General features: G+C 45.2%; 1 protein-coding gene across 6 annotated transcripts in view; it reads left to right on the plus strand.

Annotated features, from left to right (window-relative positions):
* Positions 1 to 22,419, plus strand: part of nhsa (Nance-Horan syndrome a (congenital cataracts and dental anomalies)) — a 642,544-nt gene that overhangs the window by 370,315 nt on the left and 249,810 nt on the right. Inside the window, exon 2 of one of the 6 annotated variants that reach the window (XM_072514158.1) lies at positions 3,827 to 3,891. The exons of the other annotated variants lie outside the window; for them this stretch is intronic. The gene's annotated coding sequence lies outside the window, so the exon portion shown is untranslated. The remainder of the gene's footprint in view (positions 1 to 3,826; positions 3,892 to 22,419) is intronic. 6 annotated transcript variants of the gene reach the window in all.

A 22,419-nucleotide genomic window follows, 5' to 3' on the forward strand; every position in this document is an offset into this window, starting at 1 on the left:
CCCAACCAAGCTGCTACCCCCGGTGGCGATGCCGACCGCCACGCCAGCAAAGTTCGTCGCCGTGCAATCAGAGAGGCGAAGGCCAAGATATCCTCTCCATGAGCTCCGGCTTCTCTGAAACCCCAAATATCGCCACCAAAGGGTTTGAGTCCACTCCATCCTCCACTATCCTGGTTAAGACCGCGAACACTCCCGCCCAGAACCTTCCCAATTTTTCACAACCCCAAAACATGTGCCCATGATTCGCTGGCCCCCGCCCACACCTCTCACACTCATCTGCTACCCCCTGAAAGAACCCACTCATTCTTGCCTGAGTCATATGCACCCTGTGCACCACCTTGAACTGTATCAGGCTCATCCTTGCACAAAAGGAGGTCCCGTTTACCCTTCGCAGTGCCTCACTCCATACTCCCCAATTGATCTCCATTCGCAACTCCGGAGGGAGAGATTTCTACCTGTAAATGGCTGATTCATAAGTGTGATATCTTGGGAGGAAACTTATTAATATCACAATATCTGTGTCATGAAAGGATTCTCTTGCTGATAAGTTCTGTGCAAGCTACGAATTTTTATTTCACTCAGTTCAGCTGAATGCCCAAGTTGTGATGATGAGATAAAATTATGTAAATATTGAGGGTCTTCTACTACTTAAAAGATCATTGAAGAACTTAATTTAAAAAGACTGAAATGACACTCAGATTCTGATGAGTTTGGTTTCAAAATAAAATAATTTGCAAGTCTAACATGGTTTTGTTTTAATTTTATTTTTGTGTAATCTCAATCCATTCAAATAAATTTGATCTATGGTTTAACCTGACTAGTGTAATATATTCCCACTTCTTTGAAAAGGACATAGGTGCATGAGATGAGTCCATTTGGAACTCCAGTGATTAAAAAAATCATGCACATCAACCTAGTCACTCCATTCATACCATTCAAAGGTTCACATGTGGTATTGGTCACAAGATACCCAACAGCAGCAGCTACTTGTACTTGTGTGCCACCTTCATCATAGAATGCCTACAGTGCAGAAGGAGGCCATTTGGTCCATCAAGTCTACACCGACCCTCTGAAAGAGCAGCCTACCTGGGCCCAAACCCCACACTATCCCCATAACTTCACCTAGGGCCATTTTAGCATAGCCAATCCACCTAACCTGCATATTGATCTGCATACATTCTTTAACATTATAAGACAAGGTTTGACACTGAGGCACATAAAGATATTAGGGCAGGTGACCAACATCTTAGTCAATGGTGTTGGGCTTTAAGGAATGTCTGAAAAGGGGAAAGAGGCAGAAAGATTGAGGAAGACAATTCCAGAGGTTAAGGGCTGTAGCTGAAGGTATAGCTGCTAATGGTGAAGTGATTAAAATCAGGAATATTCAAGAGGTTGGATTTAGAAGATTAGATGATTACTGAGAACTGTATAAAAGTAAGGATACAAAAGAATCATGGAATCCCTACAGTGCAGAAGGAGGCCATATGGCCCATTGAGTCTGCCCCACCCGATTCCTGTAACCCCACCTAACCTGCACATCATTTTGGACATTAAGGGGCAATTTCTCATGGTCAATCCATCTAACTTGCACATCTTTGGACTGGGAGAGGAAACCAGAGCATCCAGAGGGAACCTATGTGGACACCGGGAGAACGTGCAAACTCCACACAGACAGTGACCCAAGGCTGGAATTGAACTCGGGTCCCTGTTGCTGTGAGGCAGCAGTGCTAATCACTGGGCCACCGGTTGTTAATGATTTTTTCCCTATATCTTCTGTTTTATTGAGAACATCCAGTCCTTTCTTAGCTATGGGTCTCTTTTACCAATGAGAACCTCGATTCAGGAAAGTATGTATACATGGAATTGCTGAGTGCCTCCCGTCTCAGGCTGATGCTAAGGAAAAATTATGGATTCATGTCACTATTTCCCCTGCAGCGTTGCTCACCTGCTGTAGTTAAGAATGGATGAAACTCGCATTGCAAATGACAACAGCAATTTATTTCATTTTTCCTATTAAAGCACAGCTCTTCCTTATCCTACAGATATTAAGAACATTAAGTTAGTTCAGCAATGGTACAGGAGTCTGGCTTGCAGCACTCACTTTAGTCACCACAGATATGCTTTTCCTAAAACCCTGTACCTTGCTGCATCTCACCGCAGCTCCAAAATAATGTTTGCAAATATATTTTATCAACCATACTGTTGGATAGGACAGCACAGTGGGGCTGTGGTTAGCACTACTCACGGTTCGATCCCGGTTCTGGGTCACTGTCCGTGTGGAGTTTGCACATTCTCCCTGTGTTTGTGTGGGTTTTGCCCCCACAACCCAAATATGTGCAGGGTAGGTGGATTGGACACGCTAAATTGCCCCTTAATTGGGAAAAATTAATTGGGTAGTCTAAATTTAATTTTAAAAATCCATACCTTTGGAAGCTTGCCCATGTCTCCCCTAACTCCAACTCAGTACGCATCCCAACAACAACCCCATAAGCCACATTGGCTACTTTAGAGTAACTTAGGGCACGATTCAACGCGATTCTCCCAAAAGGAAACAAAGTCCCCGAGTGACTTCCCGTGTTTCCCGGCACTCGCAGTTATTCATCGCGTTGAATAAGGGGCCTGAACAGGGAGTGCACAGCCGAGGCCGCACATAGCCCCATTTTTTACAGTGGGGAGCTCCGTGCGCTGGAATACCTTATTGTAGTGAGACATCAGGGCGCCATTTTTAAATAGCGTCCCGATTTCCAAGACCCCCCAAACTATCCCTGACCTCCCCCCAAGCCCGAACGCATTATGGGAGAGTCCCTGGCCCCCCACCGCACACCCTCACTACCCACGCCTGGCAACCCCAGTTCGATCACGTGCATGCAAAAAAATGCCACCTTGCGAATGCCAACCTGGCACACTAGCAGTGCCCATGCCAGCTGGCAGTACCTCCCAGGCACCTTGACAGTGCCAGGCTGGCACTGCCAGGGCACCACCCTGCCCAAAAGGTATGCACCTGGCCGCCTCCAATCCCCTTGGAAACGCCCATGAGTGTCGTTCTTCCTGATCCCCCATTTGTGGGGACCAGTACGAAACAACACTCGCCCGAATTCTCTGAGGCAAAGGGGTTGAATCCCAAAGCCTCAGATACCACGGGAATCTGAACATTAGAGTAAGGCTTACTGCCTCGCTCTATTATGCAGATCTGCTAAAAAGTGATCCCGTCCATTGTGGGCGGGATTCACATCACAACGTCTCGCGAGATTGCGTTGAATCTCGCAAGGCATTGCGAGCTGGGTAGATCCCAGGAGCGGGGTCGCCCGGCTTTCATCAGCCTTGCCGCCCCGCGGCACTCTGCTTTTCTGGCGCAGCATGGTCATATGATCGCGCCCTTAGTGTTCTGAGCTCAGAACCCACAACTTCGGCATCACATATGCTGCTTTTTACCATTGCTGGCAAATTGTCTACCACCACCTGTGTCTCTGTGCCTTCTTCATTCCAAACTCACAGCCCTGTCCTTCTTCCTCCAACCTCCACAAACTCTAATCTGTGCAAAGCATTCCAAGTAAGGCATCCTGTCGGTGCCACTTTTTTTGCGTAAGATTGAAGGGACCATGAAGGCAACAGTACATGCCCCCCAAATCACTTTGATTGCATTACACCGAGTTACAGGAGAGTTCGGGCTGGTTCGCCCGATGGTGAATATGTTTGTGGTTGCTGCCAAATTTACTTTGAGGAAAACATCATCCACCTCCAGCTCTGAATCATGGGAACCCACCAAACAAAATGTTTTACTTTCTTGGCATACATAACATTATGGGCTCTTTGGGTTTATCAACAGGCCCAGCAGGAGCGGTGTCCACTGGGGATGTCCAGTTGGGTCTCACTGAGGATGGTGTTTTGGAGGTAAAAGATTTTGAATCCTGTTTGGTTATGCTTTATACCTTTTAAAGAAAATCCTTCACTCACAGCCCAGTACTTTTATGAGGAATAGAGAGACAGCAGAGCAAGTCAAAGCCTCCACGGGAGGAAAGGATACGAGGATATGAGATAAAACAGCACTGAAATTGTCCAGAAGGGCATCCTTTATGATCCTAAAAAGATTACAAAATTCTTCTTGAATGTAATCCAAAGCAACCACATTTGCAGTAAGTGCCTGCAGCTTGAGGAACATCAGTTCCACGTTGATGAGCTGGAGTCCAAGCATCAGGTCCTGCGATGCATCATAGAGGGGGAAGATTACCTGAACACTTTGTTCCAGGAGGCAGTAAAACCCTTAGGCTAGGTACGTCTGACCTAGTCCATGGTCAGGGACAGGACGCTGTGCCTCTGAATGAGGTTGATATGAGGACTCGGAAGGTAGCAATTAGGTAACAAGGTAGCCTTAGTCCCTGTTGAACAGGTTTGCGGTTCTTGCAGCTTGTGTGGGTGAGAGCAGAGATTGCAGGGAGGATGAACAAAAAACTGACTATGGCACAATGGTGCAGGGAGATTAATATTGAAATTTTACAGACTATGTGGGGAATAATTGTAGTCATTTTGTCTGAATAAGCAGAGGTTTCACAATAAGATAGATGTGCTCATGGCATAAATGGGGACAAATGGTTTAGATCTAATTGCCATTACAGAGACATGGTTAAGGTGACCAAGATTGGGAAATAAATATTCCATGGTACTCAACATTTCGAAAAGACAACCAGAATGGAAAAAGAGGAGAAAAAACCCTGATAACAGATGATATGACAACATTGGTGAGAAAGGATCTTGGCTCAGAAAATAAAGAAGTATAATCTCTTTGGGTGCTGATTAGATATCGTGAGGGTCAGAAAAAGCTGTTGGTAGTAGATTATAGACCATTACCAATAATTATATTGTCAGACCAAGCATTAAACAAGAAATGATTGGGTTTTATAACAGAAGTAAAGTAATAGTTAAGGAAGACTAATCTTCATACAAACTGGACTAATCAAATTGGCAAAGGTGGCCTGGAAGATAAATTTGTAGAATGCTATTGATCTACTATTGTCCAAAGAGACAGGGCTAATTAGTAATGTCATAGTAAAAGATCCATTGTGATCACAATACAATTGGATTCCATGTTAAATTGAAAATATCATAGTCCAGTAACAAACAAGGATCTTAAACTCATACCAAGCCAATTACATAGGTATGAAGTAGAGCTGGATATGGAAGGGAAGGATGGTGGCGCAGTGGTTAGCACTGGGACTACGGAGCTGAGGACCCGGGTTCGAATCCCGGCCCTGGGTCACTGTCCGTGTGGAGTATGTACATTCTCCCCGTATCTGTGTGGGCTTCACCCCTACAACCCAAAGATGTGCAGGTTATGTGGATTGGCCATGCTAAATTGCCCCTTAATTGGAAAAAAATAATTGTGCACTCTAAATTTTTTTTTAAAGGAAAAAAAAAAGAGCTGGTTACGGTTGATTGGGAAAGTAGACCAGAAGGTCTGGTGGTAAATAAACAGTGGGAGACATTTAAAGAAACAATTCAAAATGTTCAATAGAGATATATTTTCTTGAAAAACAAAAACTTAATGAGAAAATCTGTTGTGGTTTACTAAGGAGATTAAGAATTAGATTAAAATGAGATGTGTATAATGTTTCAAAGAACAGCAGTATATCTGAGGATTTTGAGATGTTTTAGATACCAGCAAAGGGCCACCAAAAGTTAATAAAAATGAAAAAATTAGAATATAAAAGAACAGATTGTAAGAACTTTTACAAATATATTAAGAGAGTAGCTAAAGTAAATGCTGGTCCCTTAGAAGGAGAGACAAAATAAAATTATCATGAGGAATGAAGAAATGGCAGAGACCGTGAACATATGTTTTGTGTCTGTCTTCATAGAAGAAGACACAAATTACATACCAGAAATAGAGAGTAACCAAGAGAATAATGAGTGAAGACACTAAGGTAATTAATATCAGAAAAGAAAAATTACTGGAGAAACTTAAATCTCAAGGACCTGATGGACTACATCCTAGGGTTCTAAAAGAGACAACTGCAGAGATAGTAGATTCACTGTTTATGATTTTCTAAGATTCCCTAGATTCTGGAATGGTCACAGAGGATTGGAAGTTAGCTAATGTAACAGTGCTATTCAAGAGAGAAAACCTGTCATCATTCATCAGGAAAGTGTTGGAATCTATTCTTAATGAAGGAAAGGACTACCCAATGAAGTTTTAACAATACACTTAGAAAAGCCTAGAATGGTAGAACATGGATTTGCAAAATGGAAATCCAATTTTTGACAAATTTATTAGTCTTTTGAGCTTGGGTAAATAGCAGGGTAGCTAAAGGGGAACCAGTGATAAGGTGCCACGGAAAAAGTTCAGGACAGGACTTTCTAGTCGCACCCGTCCCAAGCCCGGAAATCTCTGCCTGAAGTCAATAGACCTTTAATTGGTCTGTCAAATTTTCTGTCCCACCCACGACAATTCCTGCAGAAGGTGGGTCCTGGAAATTTATCCCAATGCACAAGATAAGGGCTAATAGCGTTAGGTTGATATATTCGCACATGCGGAGGATTGGTTAACGGACAGGAAGCAGACGGTAGTGATAAATGGGGCATTTTCAAGTTGATAGTTGACTATGTCGAGTGGACTGCTGCAAGGATCAGTGCTGCGACCTTAGCTATGTACAAAATATATTCATAATTTAGACAAAGAGACAGAGAGTAAATGTATCTAAGTTTGCTGGTGATACAAAGTTAGGTGGCAATGCAAGCTGTGAGGAGGACACAAAAGAGGCTTCAAAGAAATATAGATAAATTAAGTGAGTGGGCACCAAAGTTGCAGATGGAGAATAATATGGGGAAGTGTGAAGTTATTCACTTTGGTTGTAACAATAAAAAAGCAGAATATTTTTTAAAAGGCAACAGAAATTTGGAGTACCCAATTCTTTTTTTTTTTTCAATTATGGGCCAATCCACCTAGCCTGTATATTTTTGGGTTGTGGGAGTGAGACCTACGCAAACACTGGGAGAGTGTGCAAACTCCACACGAACAGTGACCCAGGGCTGGGATCGAACCCAGGTCCTCAGTGCAGTGAGGCAGCAGTGCTAACCATTGCGTCACTGTGCTGCTCCAAAAGGCAACAAACTTATAAATGTTCATCTTCAGAGAAACTTGGGTGTACACATAGGTGGAATACAAATAATTGCAGGTACACAAAACTATTAGGAAAGCAAGTGGCAGGTTGGCCTTTATTGCAGCGGGACTAACGTATAAGAATAAAAAAGTCTAGTTACAATTGTACAGAGCTTTGGTGAGACCACACCTAGAATACTGTGTGCAATATTGGCCTCCAAATATATGGAAGGATATACTTGCATGGCAGGTAGTACAGCAAAGGTTCACGAGATTGGTCCCTGGGATGGTATGCGTTATCCTGTGATGAGAAGCTGAGTAAACTGTCTATATTGTCGGGAATTTATCATGAGAGATGATCTCATTGAAACATTCAAGACTTTGAAGGTGTTTTACTAAGATGTTTTACTGGCTGGTGAATCTAGAACAAGGAAGCAGTTTCAGGATAAAGGACCGATTGTTTAGGACTGAGATGAGGAGAAATTACTTCACTCAAAGGATTGTGAACCTTTGGAATTCTCTACCCCAGAGATTTGGGGATGCTCCATCATTGGAAGGGAGTGATAGGGAAAGTGTAGTTGAAGCCCAGGATCAGACATTATTGAATGATGGAGCCAACTCAACAGGTAGTATAGCCTGCTTCTCCTATTTCTTACGTTCTTAAGTTGTGTTAAGAAACTATGGTAAAAGAGCCAACAATCCAACGGTCATTATGACCCACGAGGATGTGATAAAGAGCTCAAACTGTTGTGCAATTATTAACTCAAAGAAGTTAGTGTTTTTTCAGAGACATCTAATCCTACTTACCAAAAGCTATCACTTTTGGCAAAACATTCTGTAGAAGTCTCTGTGTGACTCCACTCAGCCAGTGTATGCAGTAATCTGGAGAAAACCTTCTCTAAATGCTAGTTTGAATTTATTGGCGCTTTTAGTTTGCGTTAATGGATATAATACTTCAAAATTGCCTTTGGAGCCACTTGCTAAGATTTAGTACAGTACAGTTTAATGGGGTGTAGAATCGATCGCATTTCACAGTTACTTTCCAACAATGGGATCAAGTCGCTGAAGATCCAAGTGCCGCGACATATTTTTTAACTGATTTCATCTCCAAGAGGTTCCTTACAATATAATGAATAGCTCTTTTAATGCATCGAAACAGAGATCAAAAGAAACAGCAAATTCAGTACATTGAACCTACGAGAACTGTGATGTACAAGGGAATATTTGTTTATCATAGGAGAGCATTGGAGATTTTATATGTAAGATAATTCACTCAACTCATTATGATTATTTATATATGGGTTGAGTTGCCTGCATTACATGAGGGAGTGGAATTGCTCATGTATTATGACAGTTGACTATAGTTGTTGTGTCATAACCAAATTTGTGGGGAACTGCAGCACAGTTGTACTTTTTTATATCACAGCTATGGAACTTATTGAGGCAATTCAAGACATCATTTTTTAAAAATCTGCATTTTCAAGTTCTCCAATTGGCAAGTTGTTGTCTATCACTAACTGCTGCTAATCTAGTTGGATAGCTGGGATTGGCAAGAACGTTAATCAGGCATTGAAGTGGAGATGTGCACGAGTGTGATGAATGTAAGAAATTGTCATATTTTATATTTTTGCAGTAATGTTATTAAAACCTGGGTTAAGATGTATATAGAAAGTATGGTTGCTAGAGCTGTGATTAAGGTGTAGTAAAAGTGAGGTAATCATTTATTAGCAGGTGAAGTGTTCTGCTAATAATTCTTGAGAACCATTTACTTGTTTACAGGTGGCTAGCTAGTGGAAACGTGTTTACGTTTGAAGGACCCCTGGGGTGTAGATCAATTCTGAGAGGTATTGTGCTTGGTCCTGCCTAAACAAGTCATGGGACATCTTCTAAGAAGAGACGAAAGACTGCCTTATGTTTTGGGTACAGGTGATTTAGTTAATGGGAGGAACCAGGTCTATCTGAAAAGTCAGTTGGTCCTAGAACTCCTATCTGAACAGAGGTGTTTCAGTTTTGGTCCTGAAAGGTTCTCTCTCCAAAGATTCTGCATAGAGAAAAGCAAATAGAAATCTGTTGTTAACCTTATTCATGAGTGGTATTTGAAATATATTGGTTTGCTTAATTGGAATAAAGTAGCAGATGTAGGAAGTAAGTTGAGGGTTTCTCTTCAAAATTATTATAACTGTTAACTGTAAAGCTATTTCTGTGATGCTAATGTGGTTAATTCTGTGTCTAAATTAAAGTTTGTTTTAACATAAAAGATACCTATTGGTCAGCGTTATCACTCCTGTGGTGCAGTAACATTTCCTCGCAATTCTACGAATTGCAAATAGTTTGGTTCTTGTCCAGGATCCGAACAATGAGATTGATTTAAGGAATCATGAGGAAAGACAAAGTGGGATGCACTGTGTGAATATTGTGAGGAGAGAGGGATGAGCAAAGAGGAGAGGCTAAGGAAGTGACGGTCCTGCTTAAAATCACCAGCCAATGTGCCGTTTGAATGCCAAGAGTCACAGATGGAAAGAGAATCAGATGGATGTGATTCAAATCTGAAGGAAATGCAAAGGGAGAAATACCATACTGATTGACAGTGTCTAGGATCACTCCAGTTACAAATCTCTCAATGGTGAAACTACTAGGATGCAAGAATTAGGATTGAAAGAACAAAGACAGAGCTAAAAATAGGAAAAATGTTTCATTTTGCCTTCGGTCTTTGCTTCACAGTTTAGTTATTTTAATTTTTTACATTGAGCCACTGCAACATCAGCTGAGGGCTAATGTATATGTGTGAGAAACACTGATTGGGCAATTCCACTTCTGATACAGGGCTCTTTCACAATGCTTTTCTGCCAATGTGTAACCTCAATAACAGGTTGGCAGATGGGGCTATCATATAGCAGGCCAATTCGGCAACCAAAGCTTCTATCTACTGAGGCTGCATGTCAGGACTGAAGTTTCACAAGGTTTTGCTTCATTGATGAAAGGAAATACAGTTGTGTCAGAAAACTATAATCTTATGAATGCATTTTCCAACATGTAGGGACTCGATGGGCCGAATGGCCTCCTTCTGCACTGTAAATTCTATGATAATCTATGAAGAGCTAAATAAATTATGGGCTCTAGCTGGAGTGAGGCATTCATTATACTGTCCAACCATATCATGCAAGACAACTTATGAGGCTATCAGAAAGCACAGCTTCTTTTGTAGAAAGCCTGTGGCAGAAAGATAGACGTTATTTGTATAATTTCAACATGAGTGAAGTTCTTTAAGAATAGCTAGATTTCAGTGTTTCTCCCAATAGCAGCACTTGAAACACTTGAAGTAAATTTATTTAATGGGCTTGTTCCAGATTTTCATGCTTTTCCTCTCAGAATCAATTTGTATGTGGTCGCAAATTGTACATCATGAACATATGTGTTTTGACAGTTTGGAATTGCAAAAATCTCCTCCCAGTCCCAAATGTTTCCTGAGACAGTCAGCAAGGCTCAATAACATGACCAAAAGAGATTGAAGTATGGCCTTGTGTACAGGAGATGTGCCTTAATTAATCCCCTGAAAGTGTAGGCGAGCATTTTAATTAATTTCAGAAAGAAGTCTGACATTTGCCCTGCTCAACACTGAACAGTTCAGCAGAGGGAACCTCAAACAGGCTTTATGCTATTAATTTCAATACAGGCCGTCTGTTCATGTGTCAGCCAGTGTGCCAACAGAAAAACACCCAGTCAAACATGTCTCGAGACATCATTCAGGATTCAAGGAGTTGCCCTCAGGGAGGGCCATTTTCCACCCAAAATGGCCTAATTTCTCCTTCTGCAGTTCCTCAAGTATTACATTCCGAGCATTGATATTCTTCACCTTCATGAGCAAAAAAAACTTCTTTCCTTTTTACCCTCTCAGAAATTAACTGAAATGTTTATCAGTTTGTTTTGAGTCATTTGACCTGAATCTACCAAGATCACATTGATGTACAAAGAACATTAAACTATAGCAGTAAATCACTCGCGGTTTGCAGCTATTTGAACCCTGCCTGATGCCTCATGTCTGTTATTGTGTGTAAATTGGAGCTTGTGGTTAATTTTCTTTGTAATCCTTTTTCATACAATGGTGTTGCTCGTTTGAAATTTTGGAAGTGGTTGTAGATATTGAGTGACGATTTAAAGATGTGAGTGAAAATCAAAGGCTAATTGAGTTGTAATATTGGCTCTGGATTATCACCAATTACTGTGCTTCATTTTGAGGCTGATCCCTTTCTATCTGCTCATTATTCAGCAACAACATGGCTTCCCACTCAGGCAAATTATTAAAAGCTAAAGCGCTCAAATATTGAGAGAAGGAACCTACCAGTTAACCGAGGAGTGACCTTCCTGGCTGTGCTGAATATTGCCAGACTCACCAGTTAATGGTGGATGGGGAAATCTGATCAATTAGAAAATCTGATACTCCAAAGTATGACAGTAATGTCAGGGTTAGTTTTTCTGGTATTAAATGCTCTCAAAGTTCTCGCAATAAATACCAGAAAAGGAAAAGATGAAAGTAGTGTCAACCCTGATGGGAAATAAAACTATTCAAAGAATTATTTCCTATTCTTTCACAGGATGAGGGTATCGTGAGCAAGGCCAGCATTTATTGCCCATCCCTAATTGCCCTTGATAAGGTGATGGTGAGCCGCCTACTTGAGTTGCTGCAGTGCATGTGGTGTGGGTACACCCACTGTACTGTTGGAGAGGGAGTTCTAGGATTTTGACCAGTGACAGTGAAGGATATACTTCCAAGTCAGGTATTTGGCTTCAAGGGGAACCTTTAAGTGGCAGTGTGCTCTTGCACCTGCTGCCCTTGTCCTTGTAGATGATTGAGTTCATGGGTTTGGATGGTCCTGTTGAAAACGCTTTGGTGTGCTCCTGCAGTGCATCTTTTAGATGGTACACATGGCTGCCACTGTGCGTCTGTGAGGTTAGAGTGAAAGCTTGTGGATGGGGTGCCAAAGGGGCTGCTTTGTCCTGGATGGTGTTGAGCTTCTTGAGTGTTGTTGGAGCTGCACTCATCCAAGCAAATGAAGAGTATTCCATCACACTCCTGATGGTGGATAGGCTTTGGGGAGTCAGGAGGTGAATAACCTGCTGAAGGATTCCCAGCCTCTGAGCTGCTCTTGTAGCCACACTATTTATGTGACTGGCCCAGTACAGTTTCTGGTCAGTTCTGACCAGGAATGTTTGATTCAGATCTGAATTTCAGACATTTTGGCCGGGATTGTTCGCCGCAGCTTTGCCCTGCTACCGCTACAAGTGAAGGCAGAGAATTTGGCGCTCAGCCAAATCTCCCATTCATTACAGCATGATCGGATAATCTCACTGCCATGATCAGACGAAGAATTCTGCTCTCCATGTCCATGTGGCTGGCAGACTTTCCCCAGACTATAAGGGTAAGACATAACTGAAGGAAGAACTCTCCATTAGACATGTCAATGGAAGGACAATCAAAACTGGATGAGTCAAGTACAGACACCAATAGCAAATCTACATTCTTTTTAACTACAGATATAAATCATTCTAATATTAATCACATGATGCAATCTACTTTAATTTGCCATCCCCCCCCAATATGTAATTTGCGCCCATCCAGCATATAATTCCTACAGTTAAGTTGGCCGTGATAGCAGCCTGTTGCGAGGCCACAAGTAACCATGCCAACCAGAAGATGTAAGACTGCAGCTTTGAGGCTTCTTTGATAATTCTTTACAGCATTTTCCAGCATGTCGTGTAGTGTCATTCACGTCTGATAACCTGACCAAGTTGTGGCCAATTATCCAGTTTTAAGGTCTTTTTCTAAAAGTCCTTGACAGTCCAGATCTACTGGGGTGTGTATGGTCATGTGAGCAATGAAGTAAATGAGAGCAGTATTTGAAGTGCCTCCTACACAGTGACTGATAACTCACGATATTGAAAGGCAAAACAGTAGCCAATTACTTTTGCTTTCTGGAATGAATTAAAATGCCACTTAAATAGACTGAATTCATCTCTCCCATCGATGGGACCAAATATCTCACCAGCAACCGAGTTCCAGATGCTTGCTACTTGCATGAAATGTTATCGTAACTCAGTCATGGTTGTGGTGATCTTGAATTATGAGTCTTTTACACTCATGAAAGAGCAGCAGTAAGTCACTGTCACCAGTTAGAAGTCCCCGATATTTCTCAGTGGCAGTTCCAAACGATTTGTATTTGCAGCAATTTATATCAGTGAATTGATTTGCTAAAGTCCCAACCATAAAACAGATATATTTATGATTGTGGAATGGAGGAGGGGCCTCTGTTTCTCACGAAAATGTCTCAGAGTGTCTCACCTCTTAGGATCATGGTGTTTGAGATATTCATCTATACAGGGAACTTGTCTTTCCTTTCGCAAACCTTGCTGATTTCATTCACCATTTTTTTTTTCAGAAGGCACCCCCTCCGTTGAAAATAGTGCACAGGAGGGGTTAAAGTTTGAAAAACAGTTCTTGGCTCGATCGCACCGCGTCCCTCATGGCTGAGATTTAAATACAACGATTCAGGCCTTTGGCCGGGCCACCACCACAGACAGGCAGAGGCCTAGTTCATGTTTAAATGTGGTAACCTGATTATGTCATCATCACTGTTACGTAACATTAATGTCATGTTAGCGGGAGACTCGCACTGTGTGCAGTCGCAGTGGAACCACAATGAAAGACACTGACCAACTGGAAAAAAGGCCACGGTCATTTTAAAATATTTGCTTGTTTTAGCATTACTTTTGGACCATGACCCAACCTCCCTCCTTCCTTCCAGTCTCCCACCAATCACCACTGGGCTCAAACCCTGCACTCTGCAGCTTCCTGCTGCCAAATCACTGCTCCGGCCCACCAGCCAGATTGTGAATCCTTTTCCAAATGCAAATCAAGGGCCTCGTACTTTCCTCCTGTTCTTAGGGTGTAGGATAGGAACTCACTGCCCACCATATTGGCGAATATAGCGGCAAGTGTGGAATCGAGTCACACAAAACAGCTAGGTACACGGTCTGCTATCATTTTTGTGTGTCATTAGCTTATCTCAGCTGAGTCACACGAGAGATGGCACAATTGGCTCCAGGAATGGCCTACGAAAAGAAAAATCATTGAGAGTTCTTGCCCTCTGACCATTAATCTGGTCAGATGACATGGCCAGAATCTTCCGTTCCGGAGTTTAAGTCTGGTGGCGGGCAGGGAAGTAAGACCAGGTCGGCCGGGGGGGGGGGGAATGGGATCTTGCACTCTTCAGCTTCTTAAATATGCATCCGTGAGATAGTCGCTGATTCTCATGGTGGGAAGCACACAAAGTCGACGTACCTGCCATTACCTCATGGGGTCCGAGGTCAAGATAGGACAGGATACCTTACTTACAGGATACTTAGACAGCCTGCAGAGTCCCTTTTCCGTCAACCCTTTCTTCCTTGGTCATGCTCCACACAACTTGCATTGCCACCACCTAGTCTCGAGCATAAACTGGCATTTAATTCCAGCGAGCTGGCCTATTAATGAGCATGCTTGACATGACATGCTTCCTGGCATTGTTCATCAGAAACCTTGCCCCGCCTTTGACGTCTTGAGAATTTAATTGCTGAAGTTCACTGCTCCATTGCTCCCCAAACCCCTTTTGGGAAAATGATTTTTGGCTTCCTGCCAAATGAAGTTCCTCCGCTCGCTATCTACGACTGGAAGATTCCACCTTATAAGTTCACCCTCATCCTCAAAATCATGAGGGGCTGGACAGAGTAAATAGCAAGAAACTGTTTCCACTCATAAAAGGATCAAAAATGGAAGGCACAGATTTAAAGTGATTTGCAAAATAAGTAAATGTGAAGTGAGATTTGTTTTCAACACAGTGAGTGGTTTGAGTCTGGAATGCACAGCCTGGAAAGGTGGTGGAGGCAGGTTCAATCGAGGCATTCAAAGGGGCATTTGATGATTGCTTGATTAGAAATAATGTGCAACGGTATAGGGAAAAGGCAGGAGAATGGTACAAATTCATAATGCTCATCTGGAGAGTTGTCGCAGACGCGATGGGCCAAATGGTCTCCTTCTGCACCATAACAATTCTGTGATCCTGTGTGTAGCGCACAATGACTTACGAGAGACGAATAGAGATGAAGTCGATGAGGCTTTAGTAAGCGTGACTTGTTCCCCGCAGTTCAGCAACAGACTGGAGCTGCGGGGAGAACTCTTGGTTCTTATACTCCGCCTTCAGGGCGGAGCTAGAGATCAACAGCCAACCAGGACCCGGGATCTGTCAGCCAATGGCATCACGGCTTCACAGTCCCACATGACCCCTAATGCATACTACCACACTGTGATAATGACCTGTGACATTGAATGGGGTCAGGCATCTTGCGTGAAGGAGCAGAGGATAACCAGCCCTTTTACTGTGCTCACAGTAGCCTGTATTACGGTAACTGCGGAGCAGCGAAGGCTTTGTCAAAATGAGATCACTCTCTGTTTAATTTCTTTAAAGTTTGTAAAATGTTATTTTTGGTCTCTCTAAAGTTCCATGAAATTAATTCGACAAATTAAGTTCCTTGGCTGTTTTCCAGCATCTGTCAGGAAAAGGCCTTTACTTGGGAGGCAGCCAGGCCTTATCATTTAGGCCTCATCTGGATAATTTTTCACCAGATAGACAGCTGTTTGAATAAAAGGTTCCTTTCCCCTCCCCTACTGAGACCAAAAGGTTAGAGAAATACTGTTTAAAGACAAAGGAGCATTCCACTTTACAACTATCACGGGTAATTTGTTTCAGCCATAGTGAATGTTGACAGGTCTAAAGTATGTTACAGGCTCTGGCTCTTGTAGCACTAATGTAAATTGACTGATTTATTTCTTTATATTTGAAAGCAGGCTTAAATTTATTGCCTGTCCTCACAGGGTTCTCAGTGACATTGGTTTTTGGAAGGTCTATCACAGCAGACTGGGAATGAGGAGACAATGGCTGAATTCTCCACCTCCCCAGCCGCACGTTCCTTGGTGGCGCGCCGTCGCCGGCAGCGGGATTCTCCGTTCCCATCGCCGGCCAATGGGATTTCGCATTGTGGCCACCCCACGCCGTCGGAAAACCCACAGGTGGGGGGGGGCGCTGCCAGCAGAATGGAGAATCCCGTCGGCAGAGAATTCACCCCAATGCCTCATTAAAACATCACCAGTTCTGCTGTTTGGTCAAAGACGTAGATAAGCCCAGTGCCACTTCTTACCTTCCCTTGGTACCTTTCGAGGCATTTCCCTGTGTGGCCTGGTCAAGACCCAAGGGAGCTCAGCTCAGCAACAAAAGAAACTAGCAGACTGGAATGACAAAGAGATTGAAACTGGAAGCTAGTGATGTCTGAATACAGTACTGCCAGAGCACAGTGCAAGTTACCAAGCCTGTTCTGCACTGCAGAAGCATTTAAGTCTTCAACTGAATCTTCAGAAGCAGGCTAAAATAATTTTGCATAACATAATTTAAGCTGATTTGTATAACATACGCATATCGTCATATTCCAGAGGGTGATTTAGGATATATGGCACAGCAGCATCCCACTCAGTTCAACCAGTCTATGCCGGTGTCCATGCTCCACTCGAGGCTCTTCTCATCTAAATCTACCAACACCATCATCTATTCCCTCTTAGTTATTTGCGTGTCCAGTTTCCCCTAAAATGCATCTATATTATTCACTTCAACCACTCGCTGTGCTAGTGAATTCTACATTCTCGCCACTCATTGGATGAAGAAATTATTTATTTTGTTCGAAGAGCGGGGGGGGACACTTGTACGAACACGATGGGCCGAATTGCCTCACCCTATGCTCTATGATCCTATATTCAACTCATAAAATTCATCCGTGGTGGAAATTGGTGAATTTTGAAACCAATTGCGATTAATGCGAGATCTTTTTCACGCATATGTGTCTTTTTAAATCATTATCCAGTACAACACGAGTGTGAGAGAGACTCTAAATCCCAGCTCAGCACAGCAGCCTTAGTTGTACCATCCATGAAGTCATGAAGCCAAGAAAGGGAAGCGGCAGTTGGGAAAAGAAGAGGTTGGTGACTGAACGCAAACCAAATCCAGGCTGTTATTAGCAATGGGTGAAATGGAACACAAAGACCTAACATAGTTCTGTAGAGAAAGGTTGTTCTGAGAGAATTTAGATGCTCAAGCTGTTTGTGCTGGCCTGTCTCCAATTATCTAACCTAAAACATCTTGTTTTGATCAAATGGCTAGGTCAGGACTATGTTAATAAACTGAAAACTGACGGCAGCTCCTCTTCGATCCCCTTCAAATTAATGATAATCAGGATTAATATCTGGACTTATACATTTAATGTAACCATGGAATTACTTTATAACCAGAAAGTGTGCAGCACCTTGAGGGACGTGCAATAAAAATAGTTCCTTTTATTGAGAAACTGGCAGGACTACCAGGCCACATGTGGGATGTTCCTATGACAACAGCAGTGAAACCTCAGTGTAACAATGTAGGTATAAACTCTCTGGCTGTGTTCAAATCTGTTTTCTCCCCTTGTTATTTTCTCAGATGATCATGGTACCTTTGGAATGTGGAGGGTTTAAAGATTTACTAAATGGATTTCGATGGGCCAGAAAAATGTCAATTGGATTCAGCACTGGGTTTAAACTTAGTTGTGATTAATTAGATATCGCTACCAGCTTCATCTTACACTAATAAATGCAGTTATCTGTTTGTGAGGATGGTACATACTTCTCGTGTTTACCTTCTGCACCTGATAGCTTGTGGTTTAATCCTTGTTTTCCACGCCATTAATCTGCTGGCTATACCTATAGAAAAGCACAATGCTTCTCTGACTTTGTTGAAAACTTGAGGTTCTTGTGGTTGACAGATTGGATTTCCTCTGGTCGAGATGGAGATGGAGACATGCAAGATATTGGAAATCCAACACCTGAGAGAAAGGGCCTTTATTGTTTCAGCTGTCGAATGCAGCAAACCACAGCAAGGGGCTTAACTTCTACTGTATATGAGGAGCTCCTGAGTGTTTTCTCAGCACAGGTCAAGACTGTGATAGTCAATATTTGCTTTAAAGGGCACTTTAAAGGCCTGCATAGAACAAACTTCTGGGAGGCTTGGCTTCAGAACAAAGAAAACTATCCTGTGAGGGGCTTTCCGGTTAAATATTAGCGATTCAACAGCAAGTAATTAATTGGCAAATCATTAGTGGTAAAATATTCCGGGCCTGTAATACTGTGGTGATCTACAAAATAAGAGGGAGAACATAAGTAGGTCTGATACACGATCAATTACTGCAAAGACAAGGTTAAAGCATAACTGAAGGCTTTAATAGACTAGAACTGTTCCCCAGCAGCTCAGGTACAGAATGAGGGCTGCTGGGACGGCACCGACTCTTATACCCTGCCTGTCTGGGGGGAGCTACATACTATATAGCCAATGGTAAACCCCCAGGTTTGACCAATGGAACTTCAGCCTCTCGGGTGCTGCAATACCTGATAATACCACATTCACCCCCTATTAAAAAAGAGACTGGCGGGGATGGTGGCCAGCGGCTACAACTGTATTCAACATGGTATGATCAGATATGGAGGTACCGTGATACCTCCTTACAGTGTTTAGAGGATATTTACAGTCATGGCAGATATATACAGTCAGTGTTTATTATTTCCAGTTACAGATCGGTTAAGATGAATCAGTCGGTCGGGTGCCCTGGCCGTCCTCTGGGATCGTCTGGGCCTTGGTGGTGATTCCGGTGGAGGTCCAGGCGTCTGCAACTCCGGGAGCGTGGCTTTGGCCTCCATGGCAGCTTCGTCACCCCTGGTGGGGAGAGCGGTTGACCTGGGAGGGGAGTGCCTGTAGGGGGTGTCGGTGGGTGGGAGGGCCCAGGCAGGAGCGGCGGGAGGACTGACCCTCCTGTGAGGTGCTGCGGAGGGGGGGTGTGGGGGTGGTGGTTGGGGTGCGCGTGGGGTTCCGGCGGGCGCCAGGTCCTGTAGGGAGACCGTATCTTGTCAGCCGTCAAGGAATGCCATGTAGGCGTACTGGGGGTTAGCGTGCAGCAGATGGACCCTCTCGACCAACGGGTCCGACTTGTGCGCCCGCACGTGTTTTCGGAGCAGGATGGGTCCGGGTGTCGCTAGCCAGGTCGGGAGCGCGGTCCCAGAGGAGGACTTCCTGGGGAAGACAAGGAGACGTTCATGAGGTGTCTGATTGTGGTCGTACAGAGCAATGACCGGGTGGAGTGGAGGGCCTCCTGGAGGACGTCATGCCAGCGGGAGTCTGGGAGGTTCCTGGACCATAGGGTCAGTAGGACTGTCTTCCAGACCGTTCCATTCTCCCTCTCTACCTGCCCGTTTCCCCGGGGGTTGTAACTGGTTGTCCTGCTTGAGGCAATGCCCTTGCTGAGCAGGAATTGACGCAGTTCGTCGCTCATAAAGGAGGACCCCCTATCACTGTGTATGTTAAGCGGGGAAACCAAACAGTGCAAAGATACCATGGAGGGCCTTGATGACGGTGGTTGCGGTCATGTCGGGGCAAGGGATGGCGAATGGGAACCGGGAGTACTCCTCAATCACGTTCAGAAAATACGTGTTGCGGTCGGTGGAGGGGAGGGGGCCTTTGAAGTCCATGCTGAGGCGTTCAAAGGGACGGGAAGCCTTTATCAGGTGCACCCTCTCTGGCCGCTAGAAGTGCGGTTTGCACTCTGCGCAGATTTGGCAGTCCCTGGTGACTGTCCTGACCTCCTCGATGGAGTAGGGCAGGTTGCGGGTCTTGATGAAGTGGAAAAAGCGAGTGGCCCCGGGGTGGCAGAGGTCCTCGTGGAGGGCTCGGAGGCGGTCCACTTGTGCGGTGGCACATGTGCCGCGGGACGGGGCGTCAGGAGGCTCGTTTAGTTTCCCGGGACGATACAAGATCTCGTAGTTGTAGGTGGAGAGTTCTATCCTCCACCGCAAGATCTTGTCGTTTTTTATCTTGCCCCGCTGTGCATTATCGAACATGAACCCCACCGACCGTTGGTCAGTGAGGAGAGTGAATCTCCTGCCGGCCAGGTAATGCCTCCAGTGTCGAACAGCTTCTACTATGGCTTGTGCCTCCTTTTCGACTGAGGAGTGGCGGATTTCGGAAGCATGGAGGGTACGGGAGAAGGCCACGGGTCTGCCCGCTTGGTTGAGGGTGGCCGCCAGAGCAACGTCGGACGCATCGCTCTCGACCTGGAAGGGGAGGGACTCGATGGCGTGCATCATGGCCTTTGCAATGACTGCTTTGATGCGGCTGAAGGCCTGGTTGGCCTCCATCGACAGGGGGAAGGTTGTGGACTGCATCAGGGGACGGGCTTTGTCTGCGTAGTTACGGACCCACTGGGCGTAGTAACTAAAAAACCCGAGGCAGCGCTTCAGGGCCTTGGGGCAGTGAGGGAGGGGGAACTCTATGAGGGGGCGCATGCGCTCAGGGTCGGGGCCTATAACTCCATTTCGCACTACGTAGCCGAGAATGGCTAGACGGTCGGTGCTAAATACGCATTTATCCTTATTGTACGTTAAGTTAAGGATTTTAGCGGTCTGGCGAATTTTCGGAGGTTGGTGTCGTGGTCCTGTTGGTCCGCAGATGGTGAAGTTATCGAGATACGGGAACGTTGCGCGCAAGCCGTACCGGTCAACCATTTCGGTCCATCTCGCGTTGGAAGACCGAGACCCCGTTAGTGACACCGAAGGGAACCCTTAAAAAATGATAGAGCCGCCCATCTGCCTTGAAGGCAGTGTATTTGCGGTCGCTCGTGCAGAGGGGTAGCTGGTGGACTTGAGTACCACCGTGGAGAAGACCTTGTAATGAGCGATCCTGTTTACCAGGTTGGATATGCGGGGGAGAGGGTACGCGTCCAACTGCGTAAACCTGTTGATGGTCTGACTGTAATCAATGACCATCCTCTGTTTCTCCCCAGTCTTTACCATCACTACTTGGGCTCTCCAGGGACTGTTGCTAGCTTCAATGACCCCTTCCCTTAGTAGCCTTTGGACCTCCGACCTAATGAAGGTCCGGTCCTGGGAACTGTACCGTCTGCTCCTGGTGGCGACAGGTTTGCAATCCGGGGTGAGGTTCGCAAACAGAGAAGGCAGGTCGACCTTAAGGGTCGCGAGGCCGCAGACAGTAAGTGGGGGTATAGGGCCGCCAAATTTGAACTGTAAGTCCTACCCCAGGAGTGTCGCCGCGCAGAGGTGTGGAAGGACATAAAGGCGGAAATTGTTGAATTTCCTTCCTTGGACTGTGAGATTTGCTAGGCAGAACCCCTTTATCTCCACTGAGTGGGAACCGGAGGCCAGGGAGATTCTTTGATTTACAGGGTGGGTAAAAAGTGAACAGCGCCGTATCGTGTCGGGGTGTATAAAGCTCTCCGTGCTCCCAGAGTCGATCAGGCAGGACGTCTCATGGCCGTTGATGAAGACCGTCGTCATTGCTGTTGAGAGTTCGATGTCGAGTTTGGTCCAGAGTCACCGAGGCCAGACGCAGTGGATTTTGATCGGGCAGTGTATAGTCGGCCGGGCTGGAGTCCTGGGGCCCCATCCAAGATGGCGTCTCCCATGGGTTGCACATGGTGGTCGGAGATGGACAAAATGGCGGCGCCCATCTGTCCAGCGCGGTGTCCGGGGAACAAGATGGCGGCGACTGTGGGCCGCATGTGGACCTAGGATACGGGGGTGGCGGTGACTGCTGGCCGCCTGGGGCCCGAGGGGAAGTTTGCTATGGCAGCCCGGAGTCGCTGCTGGAGACCGCGGACACCGCTCGTGCCTGGCAGACCCCCACAAAATGGACCTTCTTGCCGCAACCTTTGCAGGTGGATGTGCGGACCGGGCAGCGCTGGCGGGGGTGCTTTTCTTGCCCGCAGAAGAAACAGTGGGGCCCACCAGATTGGCGGGCCTCCTTAAAGCGCAGGCCTGCGGGGAGAGGGGGAAGGTCTGTGGGGCTGCCGCTGTGGGATTCCACGCTGCCCAGGGGGCCGCCGCGCGCTTGGGCACATAGGATTGTGCGTTCCTGGAGGCAATGTCCATGGAACCAGGGCCAGGGCCCGTGCCTCCTTAAGTCCCAGGATGTCTTTCTCTAAAAGACGCTGGCGGATCTCTGAGGAGCTCATACCTGATACGAAGGCATCCCGGATTAGGAGTTCCGTGTGGTCGCTCGCCGAAATGTGCGGGCAGCCACAGCTTCTGCCCAACACCAGTAGCGCGCGGTAGAACTCCTCCAACGATTCCCCGGGGCTTTGGCGTCTCGTTGCAAGCAGGTGACGTGCCTAGACCTGATTTACTGGACGGATATAATGTCCTTTTAAAAGTTTGA

Source organism: Scyliorhinus torazame, chromosome 8 (genome assembly GCF_047496885.1).
Source record: "Scyliorhinus torazame isolate Kashiwa2021f chromosome 8, sScyTor2.1, whole genome shotgun sequence".
Lineage (NCBI taxonomy): Eukaryota > Metazoa > Chordata > Chondrichthyes > Carcharhiniformes > Scyliorhinidae > Scyliorhinus > Scyliorhinus torazame.